Source organism: Chinchilla lanigera, unplaced genomic scaffold (genome assembly GCF_000276665.1).
Source record: "Chinchilla lanigera isolate Chin_1 unplaced genomic scaffold, ChiLan1.0 scaffold00136, whole genome shotgun sequence".
Taxonomy (NCBI): Eukaryota; Metazoa; Chordata; class Mammalia; order Rodentia; family Chinchillidae; genus Chinchilla; species Chinchilla lanigera.
The window spans coordinates 1586361-1607464 of record NW_004955537.1 but is presented as its reverse complement, the minus strand read 5'-3'; the positions used below and the strand labels follow the sequence as shown (position 1 = coordinate 1607464).

The 21104-nt window shown below is 39.5% G+C and overlaps 1 protein-coding gene across 2 annotated transcripts in view; it reads left to right on the top strand.

Annotated features, from left to right (window-relative positions):
- Positions 1-17950: 17950 nt before the first annotated feature.
- Hivep3 (human immunodeficiency virus type I enhancer binding protein 3) overlaps positions 17951-21104 on the top strand; it is a 334231-nt gene continuing 331077 nt past the window's right edge. Inside the window, exons 1-2 of one of the 2 annotated variants that reach the window (XM_005410588.1) lie at positions 17951-17975; positions 20774-20885. The gene's annotated coding sequence lies outside the window, so the exon portion shown is untranslated. Of the gene's footprint in view, positions 17976-20542; positions 20886-21104 lie in introns of those variants that run through there. The other variant, XM_013507767.1, reaches the window with a different exon arrangement.

Below are 21104 nucleotides of genomic sequence, written 5' to 3'. Positions count from 1 at the left end.
GAATATGAAATTAGGGAGGTCCTCACAGAGGACTTCAAAGATAATCTTCTAGATGTGAAATTGGCTGTTGGTTCAAGGATGTCATTTTTCTATTGTGCTTTTGTAACATACATTGCATGAATTCTTTCGTAGTAATCAAAATTTCCATGATAAAATTAGTGAATTAAAATATACATCACATTAAAGCAAAATGAGGAAACATTTTCATTTTAATGAGGCTTCACCTCCAGAGGAATAATTGAGTATAATACATCAATCCTAAAGGTTTTTGGTAAAAACCCGTCTTCCTCCCTTTGTGGTATAAAGTACTCAGTATAATGCAAACAGGGTAGTGGCACAGATCTCACATAAGAACAAAAATGTTTGCAGGACAACTGAAGGTATTCTAGATATTTTATGGAGCCCAGAGTGGCTGGCTTGGATATAACCAGGGCAGCTTTCATCCAGGCTCTTGAGGAGGTCCACAAAGGCCAAAGACTGTGATCTTGCTTTTGACCAGAGCCAGATGAGAAGTCCTAGAGTGCACTCCAGCTCTCCTAGGTTTTGCATTCAGTTAGAAGAATGAGCCTGAGCACCAGGTTGTCCTAACAGGAAAAAAAAAAAAAACTTAGAATTTTTGTTGTGTGGAGAGCAAGAATGCTTTTGAAATACAGGAAGTACCTTTCTCATCTCTGATCATTTACTTTTATACCTAGAGAAAGATCCAGGGAGCCACTAACCATCCAAATCCTTGCACTTCAGGCCTGCTGTTTGCCTGTCAGTTCTTATCCTTACTTTCTTTTTGACTTTGCAGGATAGATTAATGTTCACCAGTGGCTTGGTTACACGGGGTTTCCTTCCCACAGTACATCACCCTCCTTTGACCTTTCTCCTTCTTCTGCAGGCTTTACAGTCACCAGTGGTACTCAGTGGATATTTATTGAGTACTTCATATGTGTCAGGCACTGCTTTAGGTGCTGGAGCTGTAAGAGTGAGCTTCATAAGATATGGCTCCTGCTGTAATTTAGTGTATAGTTTATTGGGGAAAGAGAAGGTAGATATTAGCCGTCCATCTAAAGGAATTAGTGCATATTTTGGTCCATGCCATATAGGCAACATGAGATGCTACAAGAGACAACAATAGGTGTGGCTTACTCTAAATCAAGTGTCAGGGAACTCAGCCCTGGGGATGTAGCATTTAACTTGTGACTTGAGTAATGAGAGGGAGCCAGGGAAGTGAAAAGAGACGGAAATGTGTTCTAGGCAGAAGATGAGGTATATGCAAATCCTCAGATAAGAAAAAGTGTTGGTAAGGAGAACTTGAAAGAAAGCAGATGCCACACCTTGAATTTATACAGTGGTGTTAACAGAAAGCAATAGTTGGCTTGTCCCCGTATGGACTGCTTCATGCAGATCTGGTCACACAGGGACTGAGGTATTGTCATGGACAAATGCCCAGATCACTTGTTCAATGACAAGAGCTGTATCTTGAATGCACAGTATGATTTTACATGTATATCAGTTAGGACTTATCTACAAGCACAAGAAAGCCAAACAGAACTTGCTTAAAGCAAAGTAGATATTACTTCACTTACTCGAAAAGTCTGCAGTAGGACTACCGTCAGATCTGGTTTTATCAGGGGTTCAAATGTCTTAGACTAACACTGTCCAGTAAAGCTATAATATTCACCATATGCACTGTCACTTCAACCTGTAATCAGTATACAATTTTTGAATGAGATGTTTCACATTTCACAGTATGAAACGTGTTTACTTTTTCACAGAATGTCTCTGAAACCCAGCATATCTTTTATACCTATGTTTCATGGCAGTCTGTACTAGTTACATTTCAAGTGTTTAGTAGATGCATGTAGCCACATTTTTCAGACTGTGCAGGTCAAGGCCTTGTATCCTCTTAATTTCAATACATGTGAAAATTTGTTTCCTTGGAGGTCATAAAGAGTCATGTGACCATCTAGAACTGACACTGTGGCCAGTAAGAAGTGTTATAGTCAGCGGTTTAGACCTAGATCACATGCTATACATCAGGAGTGCAGGAAAGGGGTAGGCTCCACCTGAACTCTACGTATAGGGTAGACATTTATTACTTTTCACCACCCCATATCCATTTATCTTACCATGTGTAGTGGTATTTATGTATTATATACTTCCCACATGGAAGGCAGCCTGTTAATGAGTATTATTTCTGGGATATATAATTTCAGGAGTTATAATGGGTAACACTTTTATTTTACATATTTTACTAGCATATACTATTAATTTTTTCCTACAATTAATAAGATAAACTTAGATGTCTGGTTCTAGAAAGGTAAAGACCAAATGGGGAGTGATATAACTCTAGGGTGGTCAGATGCCTTGGATGGTCCTAGCTTATACCTGTCATTAGGGTATAATTATTAATAGAGCCCTCTTTGCCTCCAAAGTGCCTTAGCATGGGAGCAAAATACTATATGTCCTTGACAACACTGATGAAGTTACAGACTTTAACAACATCCTGAGATTTTTAGAATGGTTTGATAGAAACACCTTGAAGTCCAGTTAAAGGGTAGTCATACTTTATTTGGCTATACCCTTTGGGTTATTTTTTTTTTAACTGAAGCTTGCTCTTCATGCATCAAATGTTTTCAACATTTAATCACTTTCAATGGAAAAGTACCCAGTTCTATATTTTCCTAACTTTTTAAGTGAAGGAGAACAAATGTGACTGCACTATATAGTCACCACAGAGCTTCCCACTTTGTGGACAGAAGTTCACTGGTGAGTTGTAGTAAAATACAATCCTTCCATCTTAACCTCTCAGGGAAGCCAACCAGGAACTGGGGTGACAGAAGCCCCTGGATAAATTGTCTCTGGCTGACAGTTTTACTCTGTGTCACCTAAATGGATTTATTCTTTTTTTTTGTTTTGTTTTTTGTTTTTTGTTTTTTTCTCCGGTACCGGGAACCGAACTCACGACCTTGTGCTTGCCAGGCAGGCGCTTTGCCGCTGAGCTAAATCCCCAGCCCCAATGGATTTATTCTTTATTTGCATCTTGACTTATAAAAGATCAAGAAGCACAGTTATTGTTTTGTGCTCTAATTTAGAGATTCTGGCAGAGTCAGTTGGGAGTGATCCTCCATTTGGAGTTGTAGCTTTCATTTGCCTTTATCTTTAAACTGAATATACCCAATGGACCACTTATTTTTACTGTTTGTAGCACTCTTCCTCTTTACTTTGCTAGTGATTGTCATTTCTTGCCATTGTATTTCCTATATAATCTTTTATCTATCTTCATACAGTTTTATTTAGGTTAGATAAAACATGTGAGTACAGATTGCCTCTCCTAGTTTAAGATTTGATAGCAGTTGATTACATTACCTTTTAAATTCATTTCTGTGTTCTTGTTATTCCCTTTATATCTAAAATAACCTTAGAATGTCACATTATGCCCCCTCATTAGATATGGTAGATATATTATAAATGTTCTTAAGAATAAACCATTGTGAAGGATGTGAAAGACCTCTATGTTGAAAACTACAGTACTCTGGAAAAGGAGGTTGAAGCAGATGTCAGAAAATGGAAAGATATCTCTTTCTGTTGGGTACGAAGAATGAATATAGTGAAAATGGCCATACTTCCAAAACTGTTATACAGATTTAATGCAATTCAAGTAGCATGGAAAATTCCAATAGCATGCCTCACAGAATTAGAGAAAACAATCCTAAAGTTCATTTGGAACCCAAAGAGACCTAGAATAGGAAAGGCAGTTCTGGACAACAAAGGCAAGGCAAGAGACATCATAATCCCTGACTTGAAATTATACTATAAAGACACGGTGATAAAAACAGTGTGATACTGGCAAAAAAAAAGGTCAAAAGATCAATGGAACAGACTAGAAGATGCAAAAATAAGTCCAGACATATTCAGCCACCTTATGTTTGACAAAGGGGCTAAACACATACACTGAAAGAAAGATAGTCTCTTTAATAAGTGCTGCTGGTAAAACTGGCTCTGTACATGCCAAAGATAAAAATTGGACCCATATCTTTCACCATGCACTAACTAAATTTGAAATGGATCAAAGATCTAAATAGACAAAAACATTAAATCTCTTTTTTTTTTTTTTTCTGGTACCGGGAATCAAACTCATGACCTCACGCTGTGCCGCTGAGCTAAATCCCAAGCCCCCACAACATTAAATCTGATGGAAGAAATAAATGGGTAAAATTCTTGAAGACATTGGTGTATACAAAGACTTTATGAGTAAAACCCTAATTGCACAGGAACTATCACAAAGAATCAACAACTGGGATCTCATCTTATTAAAAAAGCTTTTGCACAGCAGGGGAAACCACCAACAGAGTGAAGAGACAACCCAAAATGTGGGAAAAAATGTTTGCTGGATGTTCCTCAGACAAAGGTTTACTATTGAGAATGTATAAAGAACTAAAAAAAACCCAAAAAAAACCAAAAAAACAAAACAGACCTCCCAAATTTAAAGACCCAATCCAAAAATGGGCATTGGAGATGAATACACACTTTTCAGATGAAAAAATACAAACAGCAAATAAATACATGAAAAAATGTTCAGTATCACTGGTCCTTCAAAAGATACTAATTAAAATAACACTATGATTCCATCTCACTCCAGAAAGAATGGCTATCATCAAGAAATCAACCAATAAGAAATGCTGGAGAGGCTGTGGAGGAAAAGGAACCCTTCTCCACTGTTGATGGGAGTGTAGAGTGGTACAACCACTCTGGAAATCAGTGTGGAGACTCCTCAAAAAACTAGGGTAGGAGATCCCATTTGACCTAGCTATTCCCCTTCTGGGTATCTTCCCAGAAGAATGCAAAACATTGTACTGCAGTGCTGTGTGTGCACCCATGTTTATAGCAGCACAATTTATAACAGCTAGATCTTGGAAACAACCCAAATGCCCATCAACTGAGGAATGGATAAAAAGGATGTGGTCTTTTTATATAATGGAGTATTACTCATCCATAAAGAAGGATAAATTGGAGACTTTTATAGGTAAATGTATGCAACTTGAGACCATAATCATAAGTGAAATAAACTAGACACAAATGTGTAAACATTGTATAATCTCCCTAGTGTGAGAAGATGAAAAGGTAAATAAGATCCAACATGTACAGTAGATATTGTAAAATGGGAAAAAACTTTAAAAGGAAAGAGAAACTGATGTGTGGAAATGGAAAAAAGGAAGGGAAAAGCCAAAGGAAAATATATATGTACAAAAATAGTTAAAATAATTATACTACTAATTTTTCTCAGTTCATTGAAAAGACAAGTTTATGCTGATATTGTCTGGACAATTAAATGCTGCTATCCTGTACTCTGAGTAACTAATTTAAAGATAATAATATGCAATGTGTTGACCATTGTTACCCTGCTATCATATTGTTTTGGAAATTTTTTTTTTCTTTAAAATAAACATTAAAAAACCTTGCAGATAAAGGCTATCTCATCAAGCTTATACTTTAAAAGAAAAAAAAAAAACACAAAAAATAACAGCCAGATAGTGATAATGCTAAGACAAAAATAAAAGTGTCACATAACAGAAAAAAGAATAAACAGTTGTGATTTGGGAAAATATACATCTGTACATAACTTTGGAAAGACTAAATTACTAGATGACACCCGTATAGGTAGTATTATAGGGAAGAAGGGAATAAAATATATACATGAGAGACCAAGAGAAGATAGAGGTGGGGAGAAAGACACACATACACACACACACACACACACACACACACACAGAGAGAGAGAGAGAGAGAGAGAGAGAGAGAGAGACAGAGAGACAGAGAGACAGAGAGACAGAGAGACAGAGAGACAGAGGGATTGATTTTCAGAAAACATGAAGGACAGTTGGGGGCTCTTTTCAAATCAATAAAGGTCAGTTGCCATGCTAGCTCTACAATGATCCCTTGCTGCCATTCTGGAACCCAGTGTCTTTCTGATTGGACAACTGGATTCTGCCAATAAGCCATTTCTGATCCTTTTGTGTTCTTATGCAGGGGTCAACCTTTTCCAGCATTGTACATGACAATGGTAAATGCTCAGTGGGCCACATGAAGTCTTAACATCATTCTAGAGCAGACCCAATTCAGAAGTTACAGCGAGGAATTTTGAGTCTGATTTAGCATTGAATTCTAGCTTTGGCATATCCCAACGTGTACGCTGGGCAGGTGTCTTAATCTCTCTAAGCTCCACTGCCCTTACTGGCTTGTGATAAGGATGAAATGAGAAAATGTTTGTGATTAGATGATCACTACTAGTGGTTGTTTTTGTCATCATCATCATCATCATCAATAATATATGAAGTAGCCAATGATTGGTGGCAAGACTTTCCTTTGGGGAAAGTATAATAAATAATGCAGCATAGTATGATATTTTTGTTATTGGTCTAATTTCAAGCAAGTAGTAATCTGTCATATTTCTCATAACCACTGGCATGTTTGAAAAACTCCAAAGTTGACTTAAATATGCTAGAAATCCTCCAGAGTTAATTTATTCTCCTCTTTCTGTGGTATTACTGTGTAGCATCACATCTTTTGCCAGGGAGTTGCAAACTGTAAATGCTTTCAGTGAGACAGTTGTCCTGGGTACAGCAGAGTCAGGTTTATGCAGGGTCTGCCTTCTGCTTTTTGAAAAATTGCTGTTATTTGTGTTTAACTTATCTGGGACACCCCTACTTACCCATACTTTATTTTTCTTTAAAACACCAGATAGAATTTCTGGAACATCTGTCATTCCTAAAACTTCTTTAGGAACTTTCTGAGAGCACAGTGATTACTCTAACTGCCCTACTTTCTCCTGTTTGCTATTGAAAAAGATGTATAAGCACCTAACAGTAGCAGTGTTCTGGTTTCCACACAATGACATAGAAAGCTGGAAGAAACATTGTTCCCAAACTTATGATGAAAAAAAGCTTGATAAATATCAAATTTACCATCTTTCCTGAGTTTATTGAAGTACTGAGTTTATTAGCCACTAACACTCCCAGAATACAGGAAGAGACAGATATCTGAAGGGAGATATAATCAAGAACAGTTACATACCTGGGCAAGAAGCCGGGAAATACCTGTAAGAATTTGGGTAGGGTAGTTGTTTGTGGAATTCACTGAGTTCATACTGGCAAGAGGGTGAAGTCCCTAGGAGCTAAAAATAGAGGAAGGATCTACACCATCTTGCAGATGTTCTTTCCAGAAACTTGCCATGAATTCACACAAATGGTTGGAAGAGACAGTAGCAAATCTATAGGTGTAAACTCCTGGAGGAGGGGAAGTGGGCTACTATGAAACTCTAGCTGGACCCTTCTCCTCTATTTCTGCTTTGAACAAAAACCTTTATTTGTGTGGAATATACGTAGAAGGGAACAAATACTATCATTCTTAGGCTATTGTTGAAATCCCACTGCATCTGAGGTACAGTAACAGGAAAAAAATCTTGCCCTTGAGGGAAAGGGCAGGTCTACATTCTGCATTCAAAAGTAACCTAGGGCACAAAAGTAACCTCGGTGATCTCAGAGATCACCGAGAAGTGAGATCACAGCTTCAAGACTCAGCGATGCAGTGCTTGCCTAAGACTAACGCTTAATCAGAATGACAGAGAATATTTCCTTCCTCCACCCTCAAGCCAGAATAACAAGGGAAGGTGGGGTGTGTGTGTACGTGTGTATGTAACAGTAGAACAAATGAAAAAAGAGCTCTCAGGATAACAGACTTGAGTTCAGCCATATCAATAATAAAAATAAATGTTAATGGTCTAAACACACCAGTTAAAAGATACAGATTGTTAGGTTGGATAAAAAAGCAAGACCCAACTATATACTGTCCATTAGAAATCCATTTAAAATATATAGATGGTTTAAACATAATAGGATAGAAAATGATGTATTCTATAAACATGAATCAAAATAAAGCATAAGTCCTTATGTTAATATAAGACAACATAGACTTTTACAACAAAAATTATTATTAGGGACAAAGAAGGACATTAAATAACTATAAAGAATGTAATTCTCCAAGGAGATATAACAAAAGCATTTCAAGATACATGGTGCAAAAGCAGATAAGAATATAGTGAACAACATTATCAATCAACTTGATCTAGTTGACATTTGTAGAATACTTCACCCATCACTACACATCCTTCTGAGGTGTACATGGAACATTTACCAAAAAAGACTGTGTTCTAAAACAAACCTTAATAACTTCAAAAGGATTTATATCATAGAAAATACATTCATGAACCATAATGGAATTAAATTAGAAATCAGTAACAAAGATAAGTGGTGGATCCTCAAATACATGGAAATAAAACAACATGTGTCTAAATAAACCATATGTAAGAGGAAATCTTAAGGGAATATAAATATATTTTGAATTAATGAAAAGGAAATGCAACATATTAAAACTTATGAGATAAAGCGAAAGTAGTACATGATGAAAATTTATAGTGTTACAAGGTTATATCTGAAAAGAAGAAAAAAATAATAGCCAACACTTTACAGAGCATTGACCATAGTATCATGTACTATATTAATAAACACAGTATCTATTTTGTATCATTTAAAAAAGAAAGCCTTTCAGTCAGTAATACAAGTATCCACTGTAAAAAAAGAACCTAAAGAGAATAAATTAAAATTGTAAAAGAAGGAAATAATAAAGATAAGACCAAAAAAAGTCATTGAATTGGAAACAGAAAAGCAGCTCAGAAATATCAGTCAACCCCAGATCTTTCAAATGGTCCCTGGAATTAATGCAACTTTTGCCAGACTAACCAAGAAAAAGAGAAAGAAGACACAAATTACCAGTGTCAGGAATAAATAAAGAGCTATCATTATAGTTCCCAAAGACATTAGAATAATAAAGTAGTACCACAGACAACTCAATGCCTATAAATTTCACAATTTAGGTGAAATGAACCAGTTCCTCGAAGAATGCAGATATCAAAACTCACTTTGAAGATGACAATATGCAATGTATTAACTATTGTTATTCTCCTATTACTTTGTTATGAAATTGTTTTACCTTTTTTCAATAAAATAAAAAAGAAGAAATGAAAAAAAAGCATTTAAGAAGAAAAAGATACCCTGAATAGTCCCTTATATGCTAGGAAAATTGAATTTGTAGCTAAAAACATTCCTGCAAAGGAAAACCCATGGATCAGATGGTTTCCATGACAAATTATACCAAACATTTAAAGAATACTAACTGTGTAAAGTCTCCTTTACAAAACAGAAGGGAATACTTCTAAACTTATTTTATGAGGCCAGCATGTCCCTAATACCCAAATCTGTCAAAGAGATTACAAGAAAATAAAATTATAGTTTAATATCTTTCACAATAATACATACAAAAATCCTCCATAAATGATTGAGAAATCAGGTGAGGCATGGTAGTGCATACCTGTAATCACAGCCCTCTGAGAGCCTGAGGCAGGAGGATTGCAAATTCAGTCCCAGCCTGGGCAGTTTAGTAACTTAGCACCTATCTCAAAACAAACAAACAAACAAAAAGGCTGGGGATATAGTTCAGTGTGCAGGCCCTGGGTTCAACCCCCAGTACCATAAAAAAAATCCCAAAATTAGCAAACCAAATCTGTTAATATTGTGTGTATAAGTATATTATAATACATCACAATTAGTGGGGTTAGGTGTAGCACTGGAAAATCAACCTGCATAAATAAAAGCATTTACAGAACCAAGGAAGAAAAATCATATGGCTGTCTCAATAGATTTAGAAAAAACACTGGAACAATTTGGTTTGCATTCACAATTAAAACTTTCAACAAACCAAGAATAGAAAGGAACTTTTTTGTAATCTTGCAAAACGTGTCTACAACACACAACTGAAAATCTTCTATGATTAATAAATGAGTTTACGAGGTTGTAGAATACAAAGTCAATCATATTTCTATATCTTATCAATGAATATTTGGACTTCAAAATTTAGAGAACAGTAGCTTTTACAGTAACACTTTGAAGTTAAATACTTAGGTATAAACCTAAAAACATAATATATGTATGCTAAAAACTAGAATCCAGGGTCAGGTACAGAAAGCACAACGTGAACCTGAGCATTCTGTGGTACTTGAGAATAAGGAAATGCTAAACAACAACAATGGGAATATAGCTAATATAGAATAAGGACATATTGTTTTGTTTTGTTTTCACGGTGCTGGGGATTGAACTGAGGGCCTGACAAATGCCAGGCAAATAACGAACCACTTGACTACACACCGAGTCCAGAATAAGGACATACTGAGTTATAACTCAAAGAATAATAAATACTTATTGGGGCTGAGGATTTAGCTCAGCCGCACAGCACCTGCCTGGCAAGCACAAGGTTGTGAGTTCGATTCCCAGTACCTGGAAAGAAAAAAAAAAATACTCATGGATCCACGCTGATGAAAATAGAAGCTGAAGAAACTTGTTTGATGGGGAGAAAGGACAACTCTTCCTTTCAGAGTTCCACTGAGTGAATACAGAGGAGTGAGGGAAAGAGAAAGTCACCATAAGAGTACCACAGTCAGAAGTGCAGCAGGCAGATTACTTCTTGGATGTTAAAATTAGTAAATAAAGCTTGAGAAGCTCCACACTTGTGTAGTCTGAAGGTATTTGAAACTCTTCAATATTTATCAATTGCAAAGAAAACCATAGTCACTTTACAGTGAAAAAAACTAGAAGACACCACTTACCCGAGGGGGCAAGCTAACATCACTAGTAATAAGATGTGATGCCATACTGAGGCACTAGGAGGCCGCCTCACTTCTGTACTATTCTTACCCAAAGCCTAAAATATCAAATTGAGGGCCCGTCCACAGCGTACCTGACCAGTGTGCTCTTTAAAGTGCCAAGGGCATGAGAGACAGAGGAATAGACTCAGAATGAGGTGACTCAGGAGAAATGACAGCTAAACAAGGTGAAGTCCTGCATTGACTCCTGGAATGAAAAAAGATGTTAATGGTAAAACTGGTAATTTTAGAGAAAAAAAAAATCTGTCATCTTCTTAATAGTATTGTACCATATCATTTTCTTGACTGAGATCGTTGCACTATGATAGGGAAAGCTGGGAAAGAACTATGAGGAGCCTGTGTGCAATCTTCACAACTCTTCCATAGGTTTAAAATTACTTGAAGATGAAAATTTAGAAAGTAAGGAGAGCTTTTAAGTATCCTTCAAAAAGGGAAACAAAGAATCCTCGGTGCCTCACAGGAGTAAGACGGGCACTCTGAGGTTGTAAAGGGGACTTGTGGAGGAGCATCTTGCACCCTGCCTGGGTGCTCCTGTGACGCACTGTGCTCTCGGGACTGTGGTTTGAGAAGTATGTGATAGAATCATCTAACCCAACCCATTTGAAGACTTTCTGTTTTTAGGGGTATTCATTAACTCTTTCTTAAAAATTGCTTTAAAAAGTAATATATGCTTATACCATTAGTTGTTTTTAAAAGCTTGTTTTCTTTATCCTTCTATGAAAGGGATGAATTTTTTCCCTCCTTTCTTTTAACTGTGACCATCAGGGAGAGGGGTTGCAAGGTAGAAGTCTATCATATGCTTCCAACTGTTCTTAGCCTTTTTTTTTAATTTTTATTTTTTAGAGAAAAAAATTTTTATTTTTATTTTTTTGGTACAGGGAATCAAACTCAGGACCCCACGCTTGCCAAGCGGGTGCTGTGCCACTGAGCTGTATCCACAGTCTGTCTTGCAGCTTTTTAAAAAAATTGAATATGTACAGAGACATGATAACTTTTACCTTCCATGCCTTTCATGTCTTTCACTTCTACCATGGTGCCTTATACGCACAGGTTATTGGCCCCCATGTGGATGTGAGGTTTTGACTCTTGGTGAATGTAATGAATTACATATGATTTGTGGTGTTTGCTTGTGATCGTTTCTAGTCATAGTTTTCTCCAGTTGGATCAGAATTTCTAATCCTGTTCCAATAGTTCTTTAAATTCCTCTTTGGAATTGTGGCCTGGGCTTTGCCTTTATGATGTTCTAGCGTTGGTCTTTGCAGCAGTTTTGGGTGGGCTGTGGTGGCCACAAGAGAACCCCACCAACTCTGACACACATACACAGACTGCTTAGCCAGGAAATGCGAACTGAACAGAAGCCAGGTGGCCTATCTCAGTGTAGCAGAAAGTGGATCCCAAGAGTCCCCACTGGGGCATGGGACTAGCGTGCCACAGGCCACCCAAAATGGCATCTCAACAGATCTGTCAAGTGCATTTTTGCTACACCACACTCCTCTTGCTCTGGAAGTTTTTGACACTGGAAGAGCTTTTCCAGTCACTTGGCTTCTTGCTTTCTTCTAGTAAATTCTAGTAAAGAATTCTTACCAACTTCAGACGCTTCCATTTCCCAAAACTTAGCTCAGCACAATTCTCACCAGAAAGGGAAAAAACAGAGTCAAACGGCAGGAGTTGGCAGCCGATCAAAATCTCTACCTCCAGCTTTCTGTGCCCTTCAACTTCTTTTCTTCTTCTGAGTTCAGCGAATTTTGTCCATGTTTTACTTCTAGTAGATTAAACCCATGAATATATTGCCAATCACCCTAGGGTTCTTTTGCTTGATTCAGATGGAAATCACAAATTAGCAGAGTGCAGCTCTGCTAGCGATTCTGATGTCACCAGGTAACCCTGGATGCCCCTCGTTGACATAGCCAGCTGCTGGTCACTGCTGCTGCCAGCTTTCACTGTCTGATGCTGGCTTATGCCAACACTGTGCGCTGACTCTATTGGGTGCTGGTTTCTGTTGCTGGTCTTTGTTGGCTGCTAGTCTCTTGAGTTCTTCAGTGCTAACAGCTCTGAGTATTTATTGCTTAAGAAAAAAAAACCCTGCTCTGTCCATACTGTTGGGATAAGGAAATCCCAAATAAATTTATAGGACTCTTGGATCCCATGCTACCTGAGAAATAAGTCACGAGCAGATTTACAGGAACATCAGTGAGTCCTGTTTCAACAGAGCCTGTGTTGAATCATAGGGTGGGTGTGTACACGGGAGGAAGTCCTCCTAGACTAACGTGAGAAGAAGCTGGGCAGTGCTGTCACAGTGAGGGCCAGGGCTGAAAGCTCACTGTGCATGTTGGGTATGCAAATAAGGTGGCCAAACTTCTCTCTTCCTGATCCTAGCCACTCCAGGGTGTCCTCTCTTTTCTTCAAAAAAGCAACAGTATTGTCTGAAGTGATGGGAGTGAGGGAGGGGCACCACACTGCCTGTCTGGCTACACTCACGTTGGAGTGGAGAATGGCGGTTTTGTAGCCAGGGAGGAGACTGCTAGATAGCGAAGGGAACTGTCCCAGTTCACTGGTGTGGAAGGGGAGCAAAGAGAAGTGAGGAGGGGGGATAGAAAGCTCCTGGGCAAGCCACTCCCCACCTCAGCTGGTTAGGGAAATGAGTCAGGTGCTTCTTGTCTGACTCAGATACATGTTTTGGACACTTTCATCTGCTAGAGTACCTACATCACATCTGCTTGGTTGGTATCCAAACCTGGAAAAACGTCACAGGACCGTGGCTTTCTAAAGCTGGCATCTGTGCTGCTTCTTCACCAGAATAATCAGATGACCAGTACAACTTTAAAAATGCACACAGGCCAAGACCTTTCCGAGAAACTAGGAAGCATCTACATTTTTTCCAAAGCTCCACAAGGTTTTTAATATCCAATCGCAAATAGGATGCGCAGACTACACTAACATTAGCTTACATATTTTCTTCAGTTCTTTGCATATTCCTCTTTTGTTCGTAAATTTATGACTGCTTAAGTCACAAATTCCAACAGGGCCGGGGGATTTTGAGATTACATGTTAAAAAAATCCCTGTTGTTGGAGAGTGAGTGTGCCTTCTTTCACATTCATCTCTTGCTGTCAGAGCTGAGGTCCCTGATGGACCTGCTGAGATCTTAGGTATGCAGGGGGCAGAAGAAGGGTTTAGAACAATGCTCTAAGGCTGTGTGCATACGTTTGTGTGTTTGCAGGTGTGTGTGTGATTGTATATCATACATTGTTTACTTTTGAGTAAACAGAAGCAAAAAATGATGGATGTTTGCCTTGGCTAATTTTTTGGTCTTTTTTTGTCTTTTTGAGGCAGGGTCTTGCTATGCAGTTCAGGCTGGCCTTGAGCTCACTTTGTAGCCCAGGCTGGTCTCAAACTCGCAACGATCCTCCTGCCTCAGCCTCCCAAGTGCTGGGATTGCAGGCATGTGCCACCACGCCCTGCTTGCCTTGGCTAATTTTTTGAAGCAAATGAATGAACAAAGTTTTTAAAAAATGGGATAACAAAGGGGAAGTTCCCAGCACAGTGACTTGAAAATAGTAAGTTTTCCCTTGTCTTTTCTCTTCCTCCTCATCCTCCTTCTCTTCTCTTCTTTCTCCTCCATTTTGACCTTGGTTTGATCTGTTATTTCCTTCCCCCCCCCAATATGACACTACAGTCCTCTCCACTATATTATGCTTTCATATTGATCAGGTGTTTTGATAAGTACAGTATCTAGTTTGAGGGCTACAACTAAAGTGCCCTTTGAAGAAAATTAGAAAGGATAGAAACTACACTGGGTGGCAGAATTAGGTCTCAAATGTTGGGGTAAAATGATGGATTGATTGTAACAATATGAAACATAATAGGACTAGATGTAAAGTCTTGTCATGGTGGCCAGGAAATAAGCTGTGTGAAGGAGGCTAGGAAAGCATGTGGCTTAGTAGCAGCAATTATAAAAGGTACTTAAGAGTTGAGAGTGATGGTTGAATTGCTTAGGGCACAGATTCAATTACTGTCACAAAACCCTAAAAAAGCAATGACTTAAATAAGCTGAAAGTTTATTTCCTTATCACAGGGTGAGTGAGGCTAGGCAGTATAGGGTGTAATGGTGGCACCAGAGACCCAGGTTCCTTCTGTCTTGTTGCTCAGCCCTCCCACATCCATATAGTACTCAGGTCACTCTCCAGCGAATGGAAAAAGGAGAGGAGGGCAGTGTGATCTTTCCCTTCAAGATACTGACAGGAAAATGGACACACGTCACACCTGCTTACATCCCAAGCTTAGAGCCTTATCTCCTGGCCACACTGTTCTATAAGGAGGTGGAAAATGTAGTTTTGGTTGGGTGGCCAGGTTCCTACCTAAAAAATGTATTACTAAGTAAGACTGAGAGGGGAGGATGGATGTTGATGGAGTAGTTAGTGGCCTTACAGCTAAGTTGTTATGTATCATAGTGCAGTTTGGTTGCCAGAGTCTTAAGCAATATTGTATACTGCAGTGCTGATAGAAGTAAAAGGTGGCAAGCTTTTTCTGGAAAAAGTAAAAGAGTACACAATTTAGACTCAACTGGGCACATATGGTCTCTGTCACAAATTCTTTTTCTTTTTAAATAATTCTTCAAAAATGTCTAATTCCATCCTTAACTCACAGCCTGTAAAAATTATGCTGCACCAAGGCTGCAGTTTGTAAACGTCTGCTCTGGAGAAAGCATGGTGATGAGGCTTAAGGTGCAGAATAGTGTGTTCAAGGGAGGTGACAAGATGGCGGAGGGACTGCAGAAGAATTCCTAAGAGGAATGACTGAAGGCATTTTAGCCTGGAGAAGCTCAGACTCCTGATGACAGGGTCAGTGTCTTCAGATATTTGAAGGGTGCGCCAATGGCTAGGAGAGACTTGTGTACAAATCCAGGGGGAAGAAAGAGAATTGGTGAGAGAAATTTCCGGAAGACAGACTGCAGTGGGGTGTAAAGAAGGACTTGCTCATTATTGCTTATCCTTTGTGACCTGTATTGCCAGGCACGGTCCATAGGCAGCTCACGTAATCCTCCACAGCTCCCGCAGGTAGATGCCACTCCAGTCTCTGCTTTACAGAAAAAGAGCAGCACTAGACCACATAGCTGGACCAGTGACACTTGCTACCAAGTGGTGGGACTGCAAGAATGCAGTCCAACTCTACTGCCTCCTTATATGTGAATTAAATGAGATAAGATGTAAATAATCTAGCAGGGCCAAGCATATATTGAGTGCTGTTGCTGATAATAATAATTATTATTTCTAGGAAGCACTGTGTTTCTCATCATGGTGGATTTTTTACTCTTCAATGCCTCCTGTAACAAATACTATAAACTTAGTGTCTTAAAACAACATATCATATTTATCTGCTTCCAGTTCTGGAGGCCAGAACTGTGAAATCAGTTTCACTGGGCCGACATGAAGGTGTCCGCAGAGCCAGGCTTGCTCCGGAAGGTCTAGGGAAGAATTCATTCCTTGCCTCTTCCAGCTTCTGGGGACTGCCAGCATTTCATGGCTTGTGGCTTCATCACTCCAGTCTTGGCCTCTGTGGTCACGTGCTTTTTATGGTATCCTTTTCCTCTCTCTTGTGATGATACTTACGTTTACCTTTAGGACCCCCCAGATTATTCAGGATAATCTCCCCATCTCAAGATCATTAACTTGCCATGTAACATAATACTCAGTTTCTGGGTATTAGGAAGTAATTATCTAGTTATCTGGTGGGTCATTATTTAGGCAGTCATTATTTAACCTATCATGATGATATTTTGGCTTAGACAGATTTTTCTTTCCATTATTAGAAAAATTTTATAGCATCCTGTGACTTAGTGATCAAACACAGTATCTGTTCTTTGGGGATATCTTTTTCTGAAAATAGAACGGATTTTAAAATAATGTGTGTTAGAGGTAAAATGGCATTTCCAAATAGATATCTATACTATTCATTGAGTAATAATTATTTTCACATAACAAATAGTAGCCATATTGTTTTTTGACTTTGTTCAGTTCTAGCTGTCCATTTTGTAGGCTTCTGCAATGTGTTATGCTGTTTTATTTACTATAACATTAAAATATATATTTCTAGCTGAGGAATAAGTCCCTTTCTAGTCTTCATTTTCAATTTGCCTGGCCAATGACTTCTACTGTTTTCTTTGCCCTTGGGTATTTCTACTTAAAAAAATCCACCCCCCTTTTTTATGGTACCGGCAATCAAACTCACGACCTTACCCTTGCCAGGCAGATGCTGTGCTGCTGAGCGATGTCCCCAGCCCTCCAAAATTCCTTACTATTATTTTACTGTATCTTGGGAAGAAGAGTAAATAATGGAATTGTCTGCCCACCATGATGGTCTACTCATCTTATTTCTTTTTTTTCTGGTTAATTTACTGGGCTCCATTGAGTTTTTCTAATTTTCTTGTTGAAATTCTGTGGAAATCTAATTCCAGACATATATACCCGAGAGATGGATAGATACGGATGTATAGGAGTATCTCCTTATCCATTGGATATATGTTTCTAGACCACCAGAGGATGCCTGAAATCACAGATGATACCGAATCCTATCTAGACTGTGTTTTTTCCTGAAAATACAAACCTGTGGTAAAGTTTGATTCATAAGTTAGGCATGGTAAAAGACTAATAACAATAGCTAATAATAAAATAATGAACAATAGCTAATAATGTAATACTATAATAAAATTATGTGAATGTAATTTCTGTCTTCTCTGTTACTTCACTGTTCTCACATTTCTTTTTTTGTGTTGACTACAGGTAACTGAAATGGTAGAAAATGAAACTATAGATCAGGGGAGGGCTACTACCTATTTAAATAGTATCTTTCAAAACTTTGAACAATTAAATTGAGATTTATACTGACAATATCAGTTATATACTTAATTCTATATTTCATTAGCTTTATTTCTCATTAAATTTTCTTATATAGCATATCTTTCCTTGAATTCTTTATTCTGGCTTACTTTTTCCCTTGCCTAGAGGAGCTCTTCAAGTAATCTTCAGTTTTTTAAAATAGAGGGTATGGGAGTGATATAATTTATATGCCTTCAAGCATACCTTTATTTCATCATCACATGGAGGGAAAGTAGTTGGGCAGCTGGCAGAATTTTTGAGTCACAATACTATTTCCTTAGAATTCTGTAAAGATTGTGCCAGGGTCTTTGAGCACAGTGTTTCAGACAAGAAGTAGGAGGTCAGTCTGATTTAATTTTCTTTTAAGCAGCCAGATTTTTTTCCCCTGTGAGGAAGCTTGTGGTTATTTGTCTTTGTTCTTGAAGTAGCAGTCTGGAGTAGCATCTGGAAGTGTGTGCTCCTTCAGTAATCCTGCTGCCCAGCTCGCCAAACCTAAAATCTTTCTTCAGCTCAAGGAAATGGTCTTCTCTTGCCGCTCTGTATGGCCACTAAGGTTTTGGTCTTGTAGATATTTGGGGGTGGGGGATGAAAGAGAATAAATACAGGACACTCATTTACCCTTTCCCCCAACCCAAACCCTGGTGTAGAATGAGTGGAGGGGGCTGAAGCATGAAATGCAGGGCTGCACCAAATGACCTTCCAGTCTGCTCCCACTTGGGAGGGTCCTCTTTAGAGCCTAAACACGATGAAAGGCTTGAGAAAACTTTTACACAAAAGGCCAGAGAGATAGGACTTAGTTTAGTCTGAAGAACAGAATGAAGTGAGATAAATGCCCAGTCCGTCAAGCCTGTTGTAGGCAGACAAGTGATTTCTCTTGGTCATTACAAACTCTAGGTATGGTGGCACACATTTGTAATCCCAGCTGAGGCAAGAGGATCACAAATTCCAGGCCAGCCCAAGCAACTTACTGAGGTGCTGTTTTAAAATAAAAATAGAAAAAGAGTTGGGGATGTAGCTCAGTGGTAGAGCGCTTGCCTAGCATGTGCAGGGCTCTAGGTTCAATCTGCAGTACTGAAGGAGAAAAAAAAAGTTCTGGGCTCTATCATGCATTAATGCATTGCCAGCCCAGGTGAAGATGCCTCCTTTCCTGGTGGGTGAAGAGCTCTTCTCTGTAAAGATAAGAATGGACCAGCACTACCTTCTGGGCTTCCTAACAGCTTTGAGATATTATGATTCTACTGGGTGCCTGTGATGGGAGATGGGGAATAAACAGCAGCAGATAAACTCCCATGGGTATGAAATCTTTTTACCCAGCCTTCTGGATCTTTGTTATTATTATTATTTTTTTAATGTGAAGAGAGAATATTCTTGTCAGAAGCACTGTCTCCATCTTTTAACCCACATGGAGACATCTTTCCTTCCATTCCTAAATTCCTAATCAACACCCTGCTCCCGCCCTCTGTGTGTCATAGGCACTCCCTCCTCCCTGCCTGTCCCCACCCCAGTCCCAGAGGAAGAGAGGAGTGACAGGCTCCCTGTGGTAGGTCTTAGCCTTGTCACGAAGCCTCCTGGGCTCAGGTCTGTGGCCAGGGAGAGTCTGCTCCATGCTGTGTGGCTGGTGATGTTTCCGGCTGCCAGTGCCCAGCCAATCGGTGGCAGACCCAGCTAGCTAGGATGATGACACATGAAATATGATAATTTTCTGCTAAAGAGCCCCGGAAGGAGGGAGGGACCCAAGTGTGTGTGTGTGTGTGTGTGTGTGTGTGTGTGTGTCTGGGAGGGCAGCACAGACAGCACTTGAGACCAGGTGAGAGAATGACAACCAGAGAACTAGGCAAGCGGGGCATGGGTGCTGACATTAGCGTGGAGACCAGCAGCAGTGGCTGAGGAACCTGGTGTGAAGAAGAAACTGAAAAAAGCATTTGTCTCCCTTTCAAAGACAAGTCAGGCTAGGAGTTTTATTTCTCCTCAGGGCTACCTCTTTATTTTTATTTATTTTTGGGGGTACTGGGAATTGAACTCATGACCTCATGCTTGCCAGGCAGGGGCTGTGCCACTAAACTATATCCCCGGCCACTACCTCTTTAAAAGCTAAAACAAACTAAATAAACACCACGGGGATGGTTGAAGTACTTGGTGAATCTTTTTTTTTTTTTAATTTTAGGCTAGGGGTAGTTTATCCTTCTACCCCATTTTTCTACCTCCATTCTGTGCTCAACCTAGCCCTTAAAAAAGATTAAAGAACAGAAGAATTCATTAACAAAATTTTGCAAAAGGTGCGCTCTGTTGGGGCAGGCGCAGAGGTCCCTACTTCCTTAACCGTGCTGTAAGCTTCCTGTCCTTTATAAACAGTAAGGAATTGGTGTGAGGTGACGTTTCTGTGGACAAGTCCCCTGATCATCTGACCCAGTGAACATGTGTGTTCAGAAGTGGAAGATAAGGATCATGGTGTTTATACAACATGCCAATTCATCCCTGAGAAGCCCATCATGTGTATGTCTAGACTTATGCCTTGTATTTGCATATTTTCTCTCCATATATCTGTAATATATATGAAATATATATGTGTATATACTATATAGTTTTAAAGGGCACCAATAAATGAAATAATTGCCACTGTATGCAAGCCTGCCTTGTGTGGCTGTAGGCATGGGACTAGCTTCCTGTTCTTAAGGGTGATAGCAATTCAAAAGTGATAATTGGTGTACTGTATCTTTAAAAGGTTAAAACCCCTTTCAAAAAAGGTCTGGACTCCTAGTGGAAAAGACAAGAGGCATGGGGTTGGCTCTAGATCCAGAAAGCAGCTGCTGATTAGATTCTGTGTCTGAGAGCTGAATTTATTCCGTGTTTTTCAGCAGCAGGAATTCGAGAGGGATGCTTCTGTTTGGGTTTCTGGTCGTGATTTATATTTATTCAGAGGAATAACAGAGGGTGGATCTGTTCCCGGCGAGCATGCTCACAACCAACCGACTCTCCCATTATCCCGCTGCCTAGTTTGGCGCTCCCGTGTACATGGCTATTCCGTGTGCATATGTGTGTGTGCAAACACGCATGCATGCCTGGATGGACATACGTATGCAGAGGTTATTTTTTAAGGACAATTCTTTCAATAAGGTCTTTACCCCTTACTTAAAACAGGTGTTCATGAAAAAAATGCACAAAATCCTGACTGGCCGGAATAATTCATGAAGAAAGGGCTGGATCCGTGGGTCAGAGCACACAGGACCAGGTTGCCATCCCAAGGCCGAAGGTAGGGGACTTTGGGTTTGTATTCGGCGGATGGGTTCCTTGCGCTTTATTTTACTGATTGTGGTTTTTGCCTGCGGCCGCCACGAGGAAGTGCATCGACGAGCCGCGATTCCATTTTGTCGCTGCCTTTCTTAGGCTAGGTGTCCGGGAGAGGCGCAGGGGCGGCCGGGTGGGCGCCCTGGGTGGGCCGAGCGCGCCGCTGGCCCGGGCGGGAGCGGCC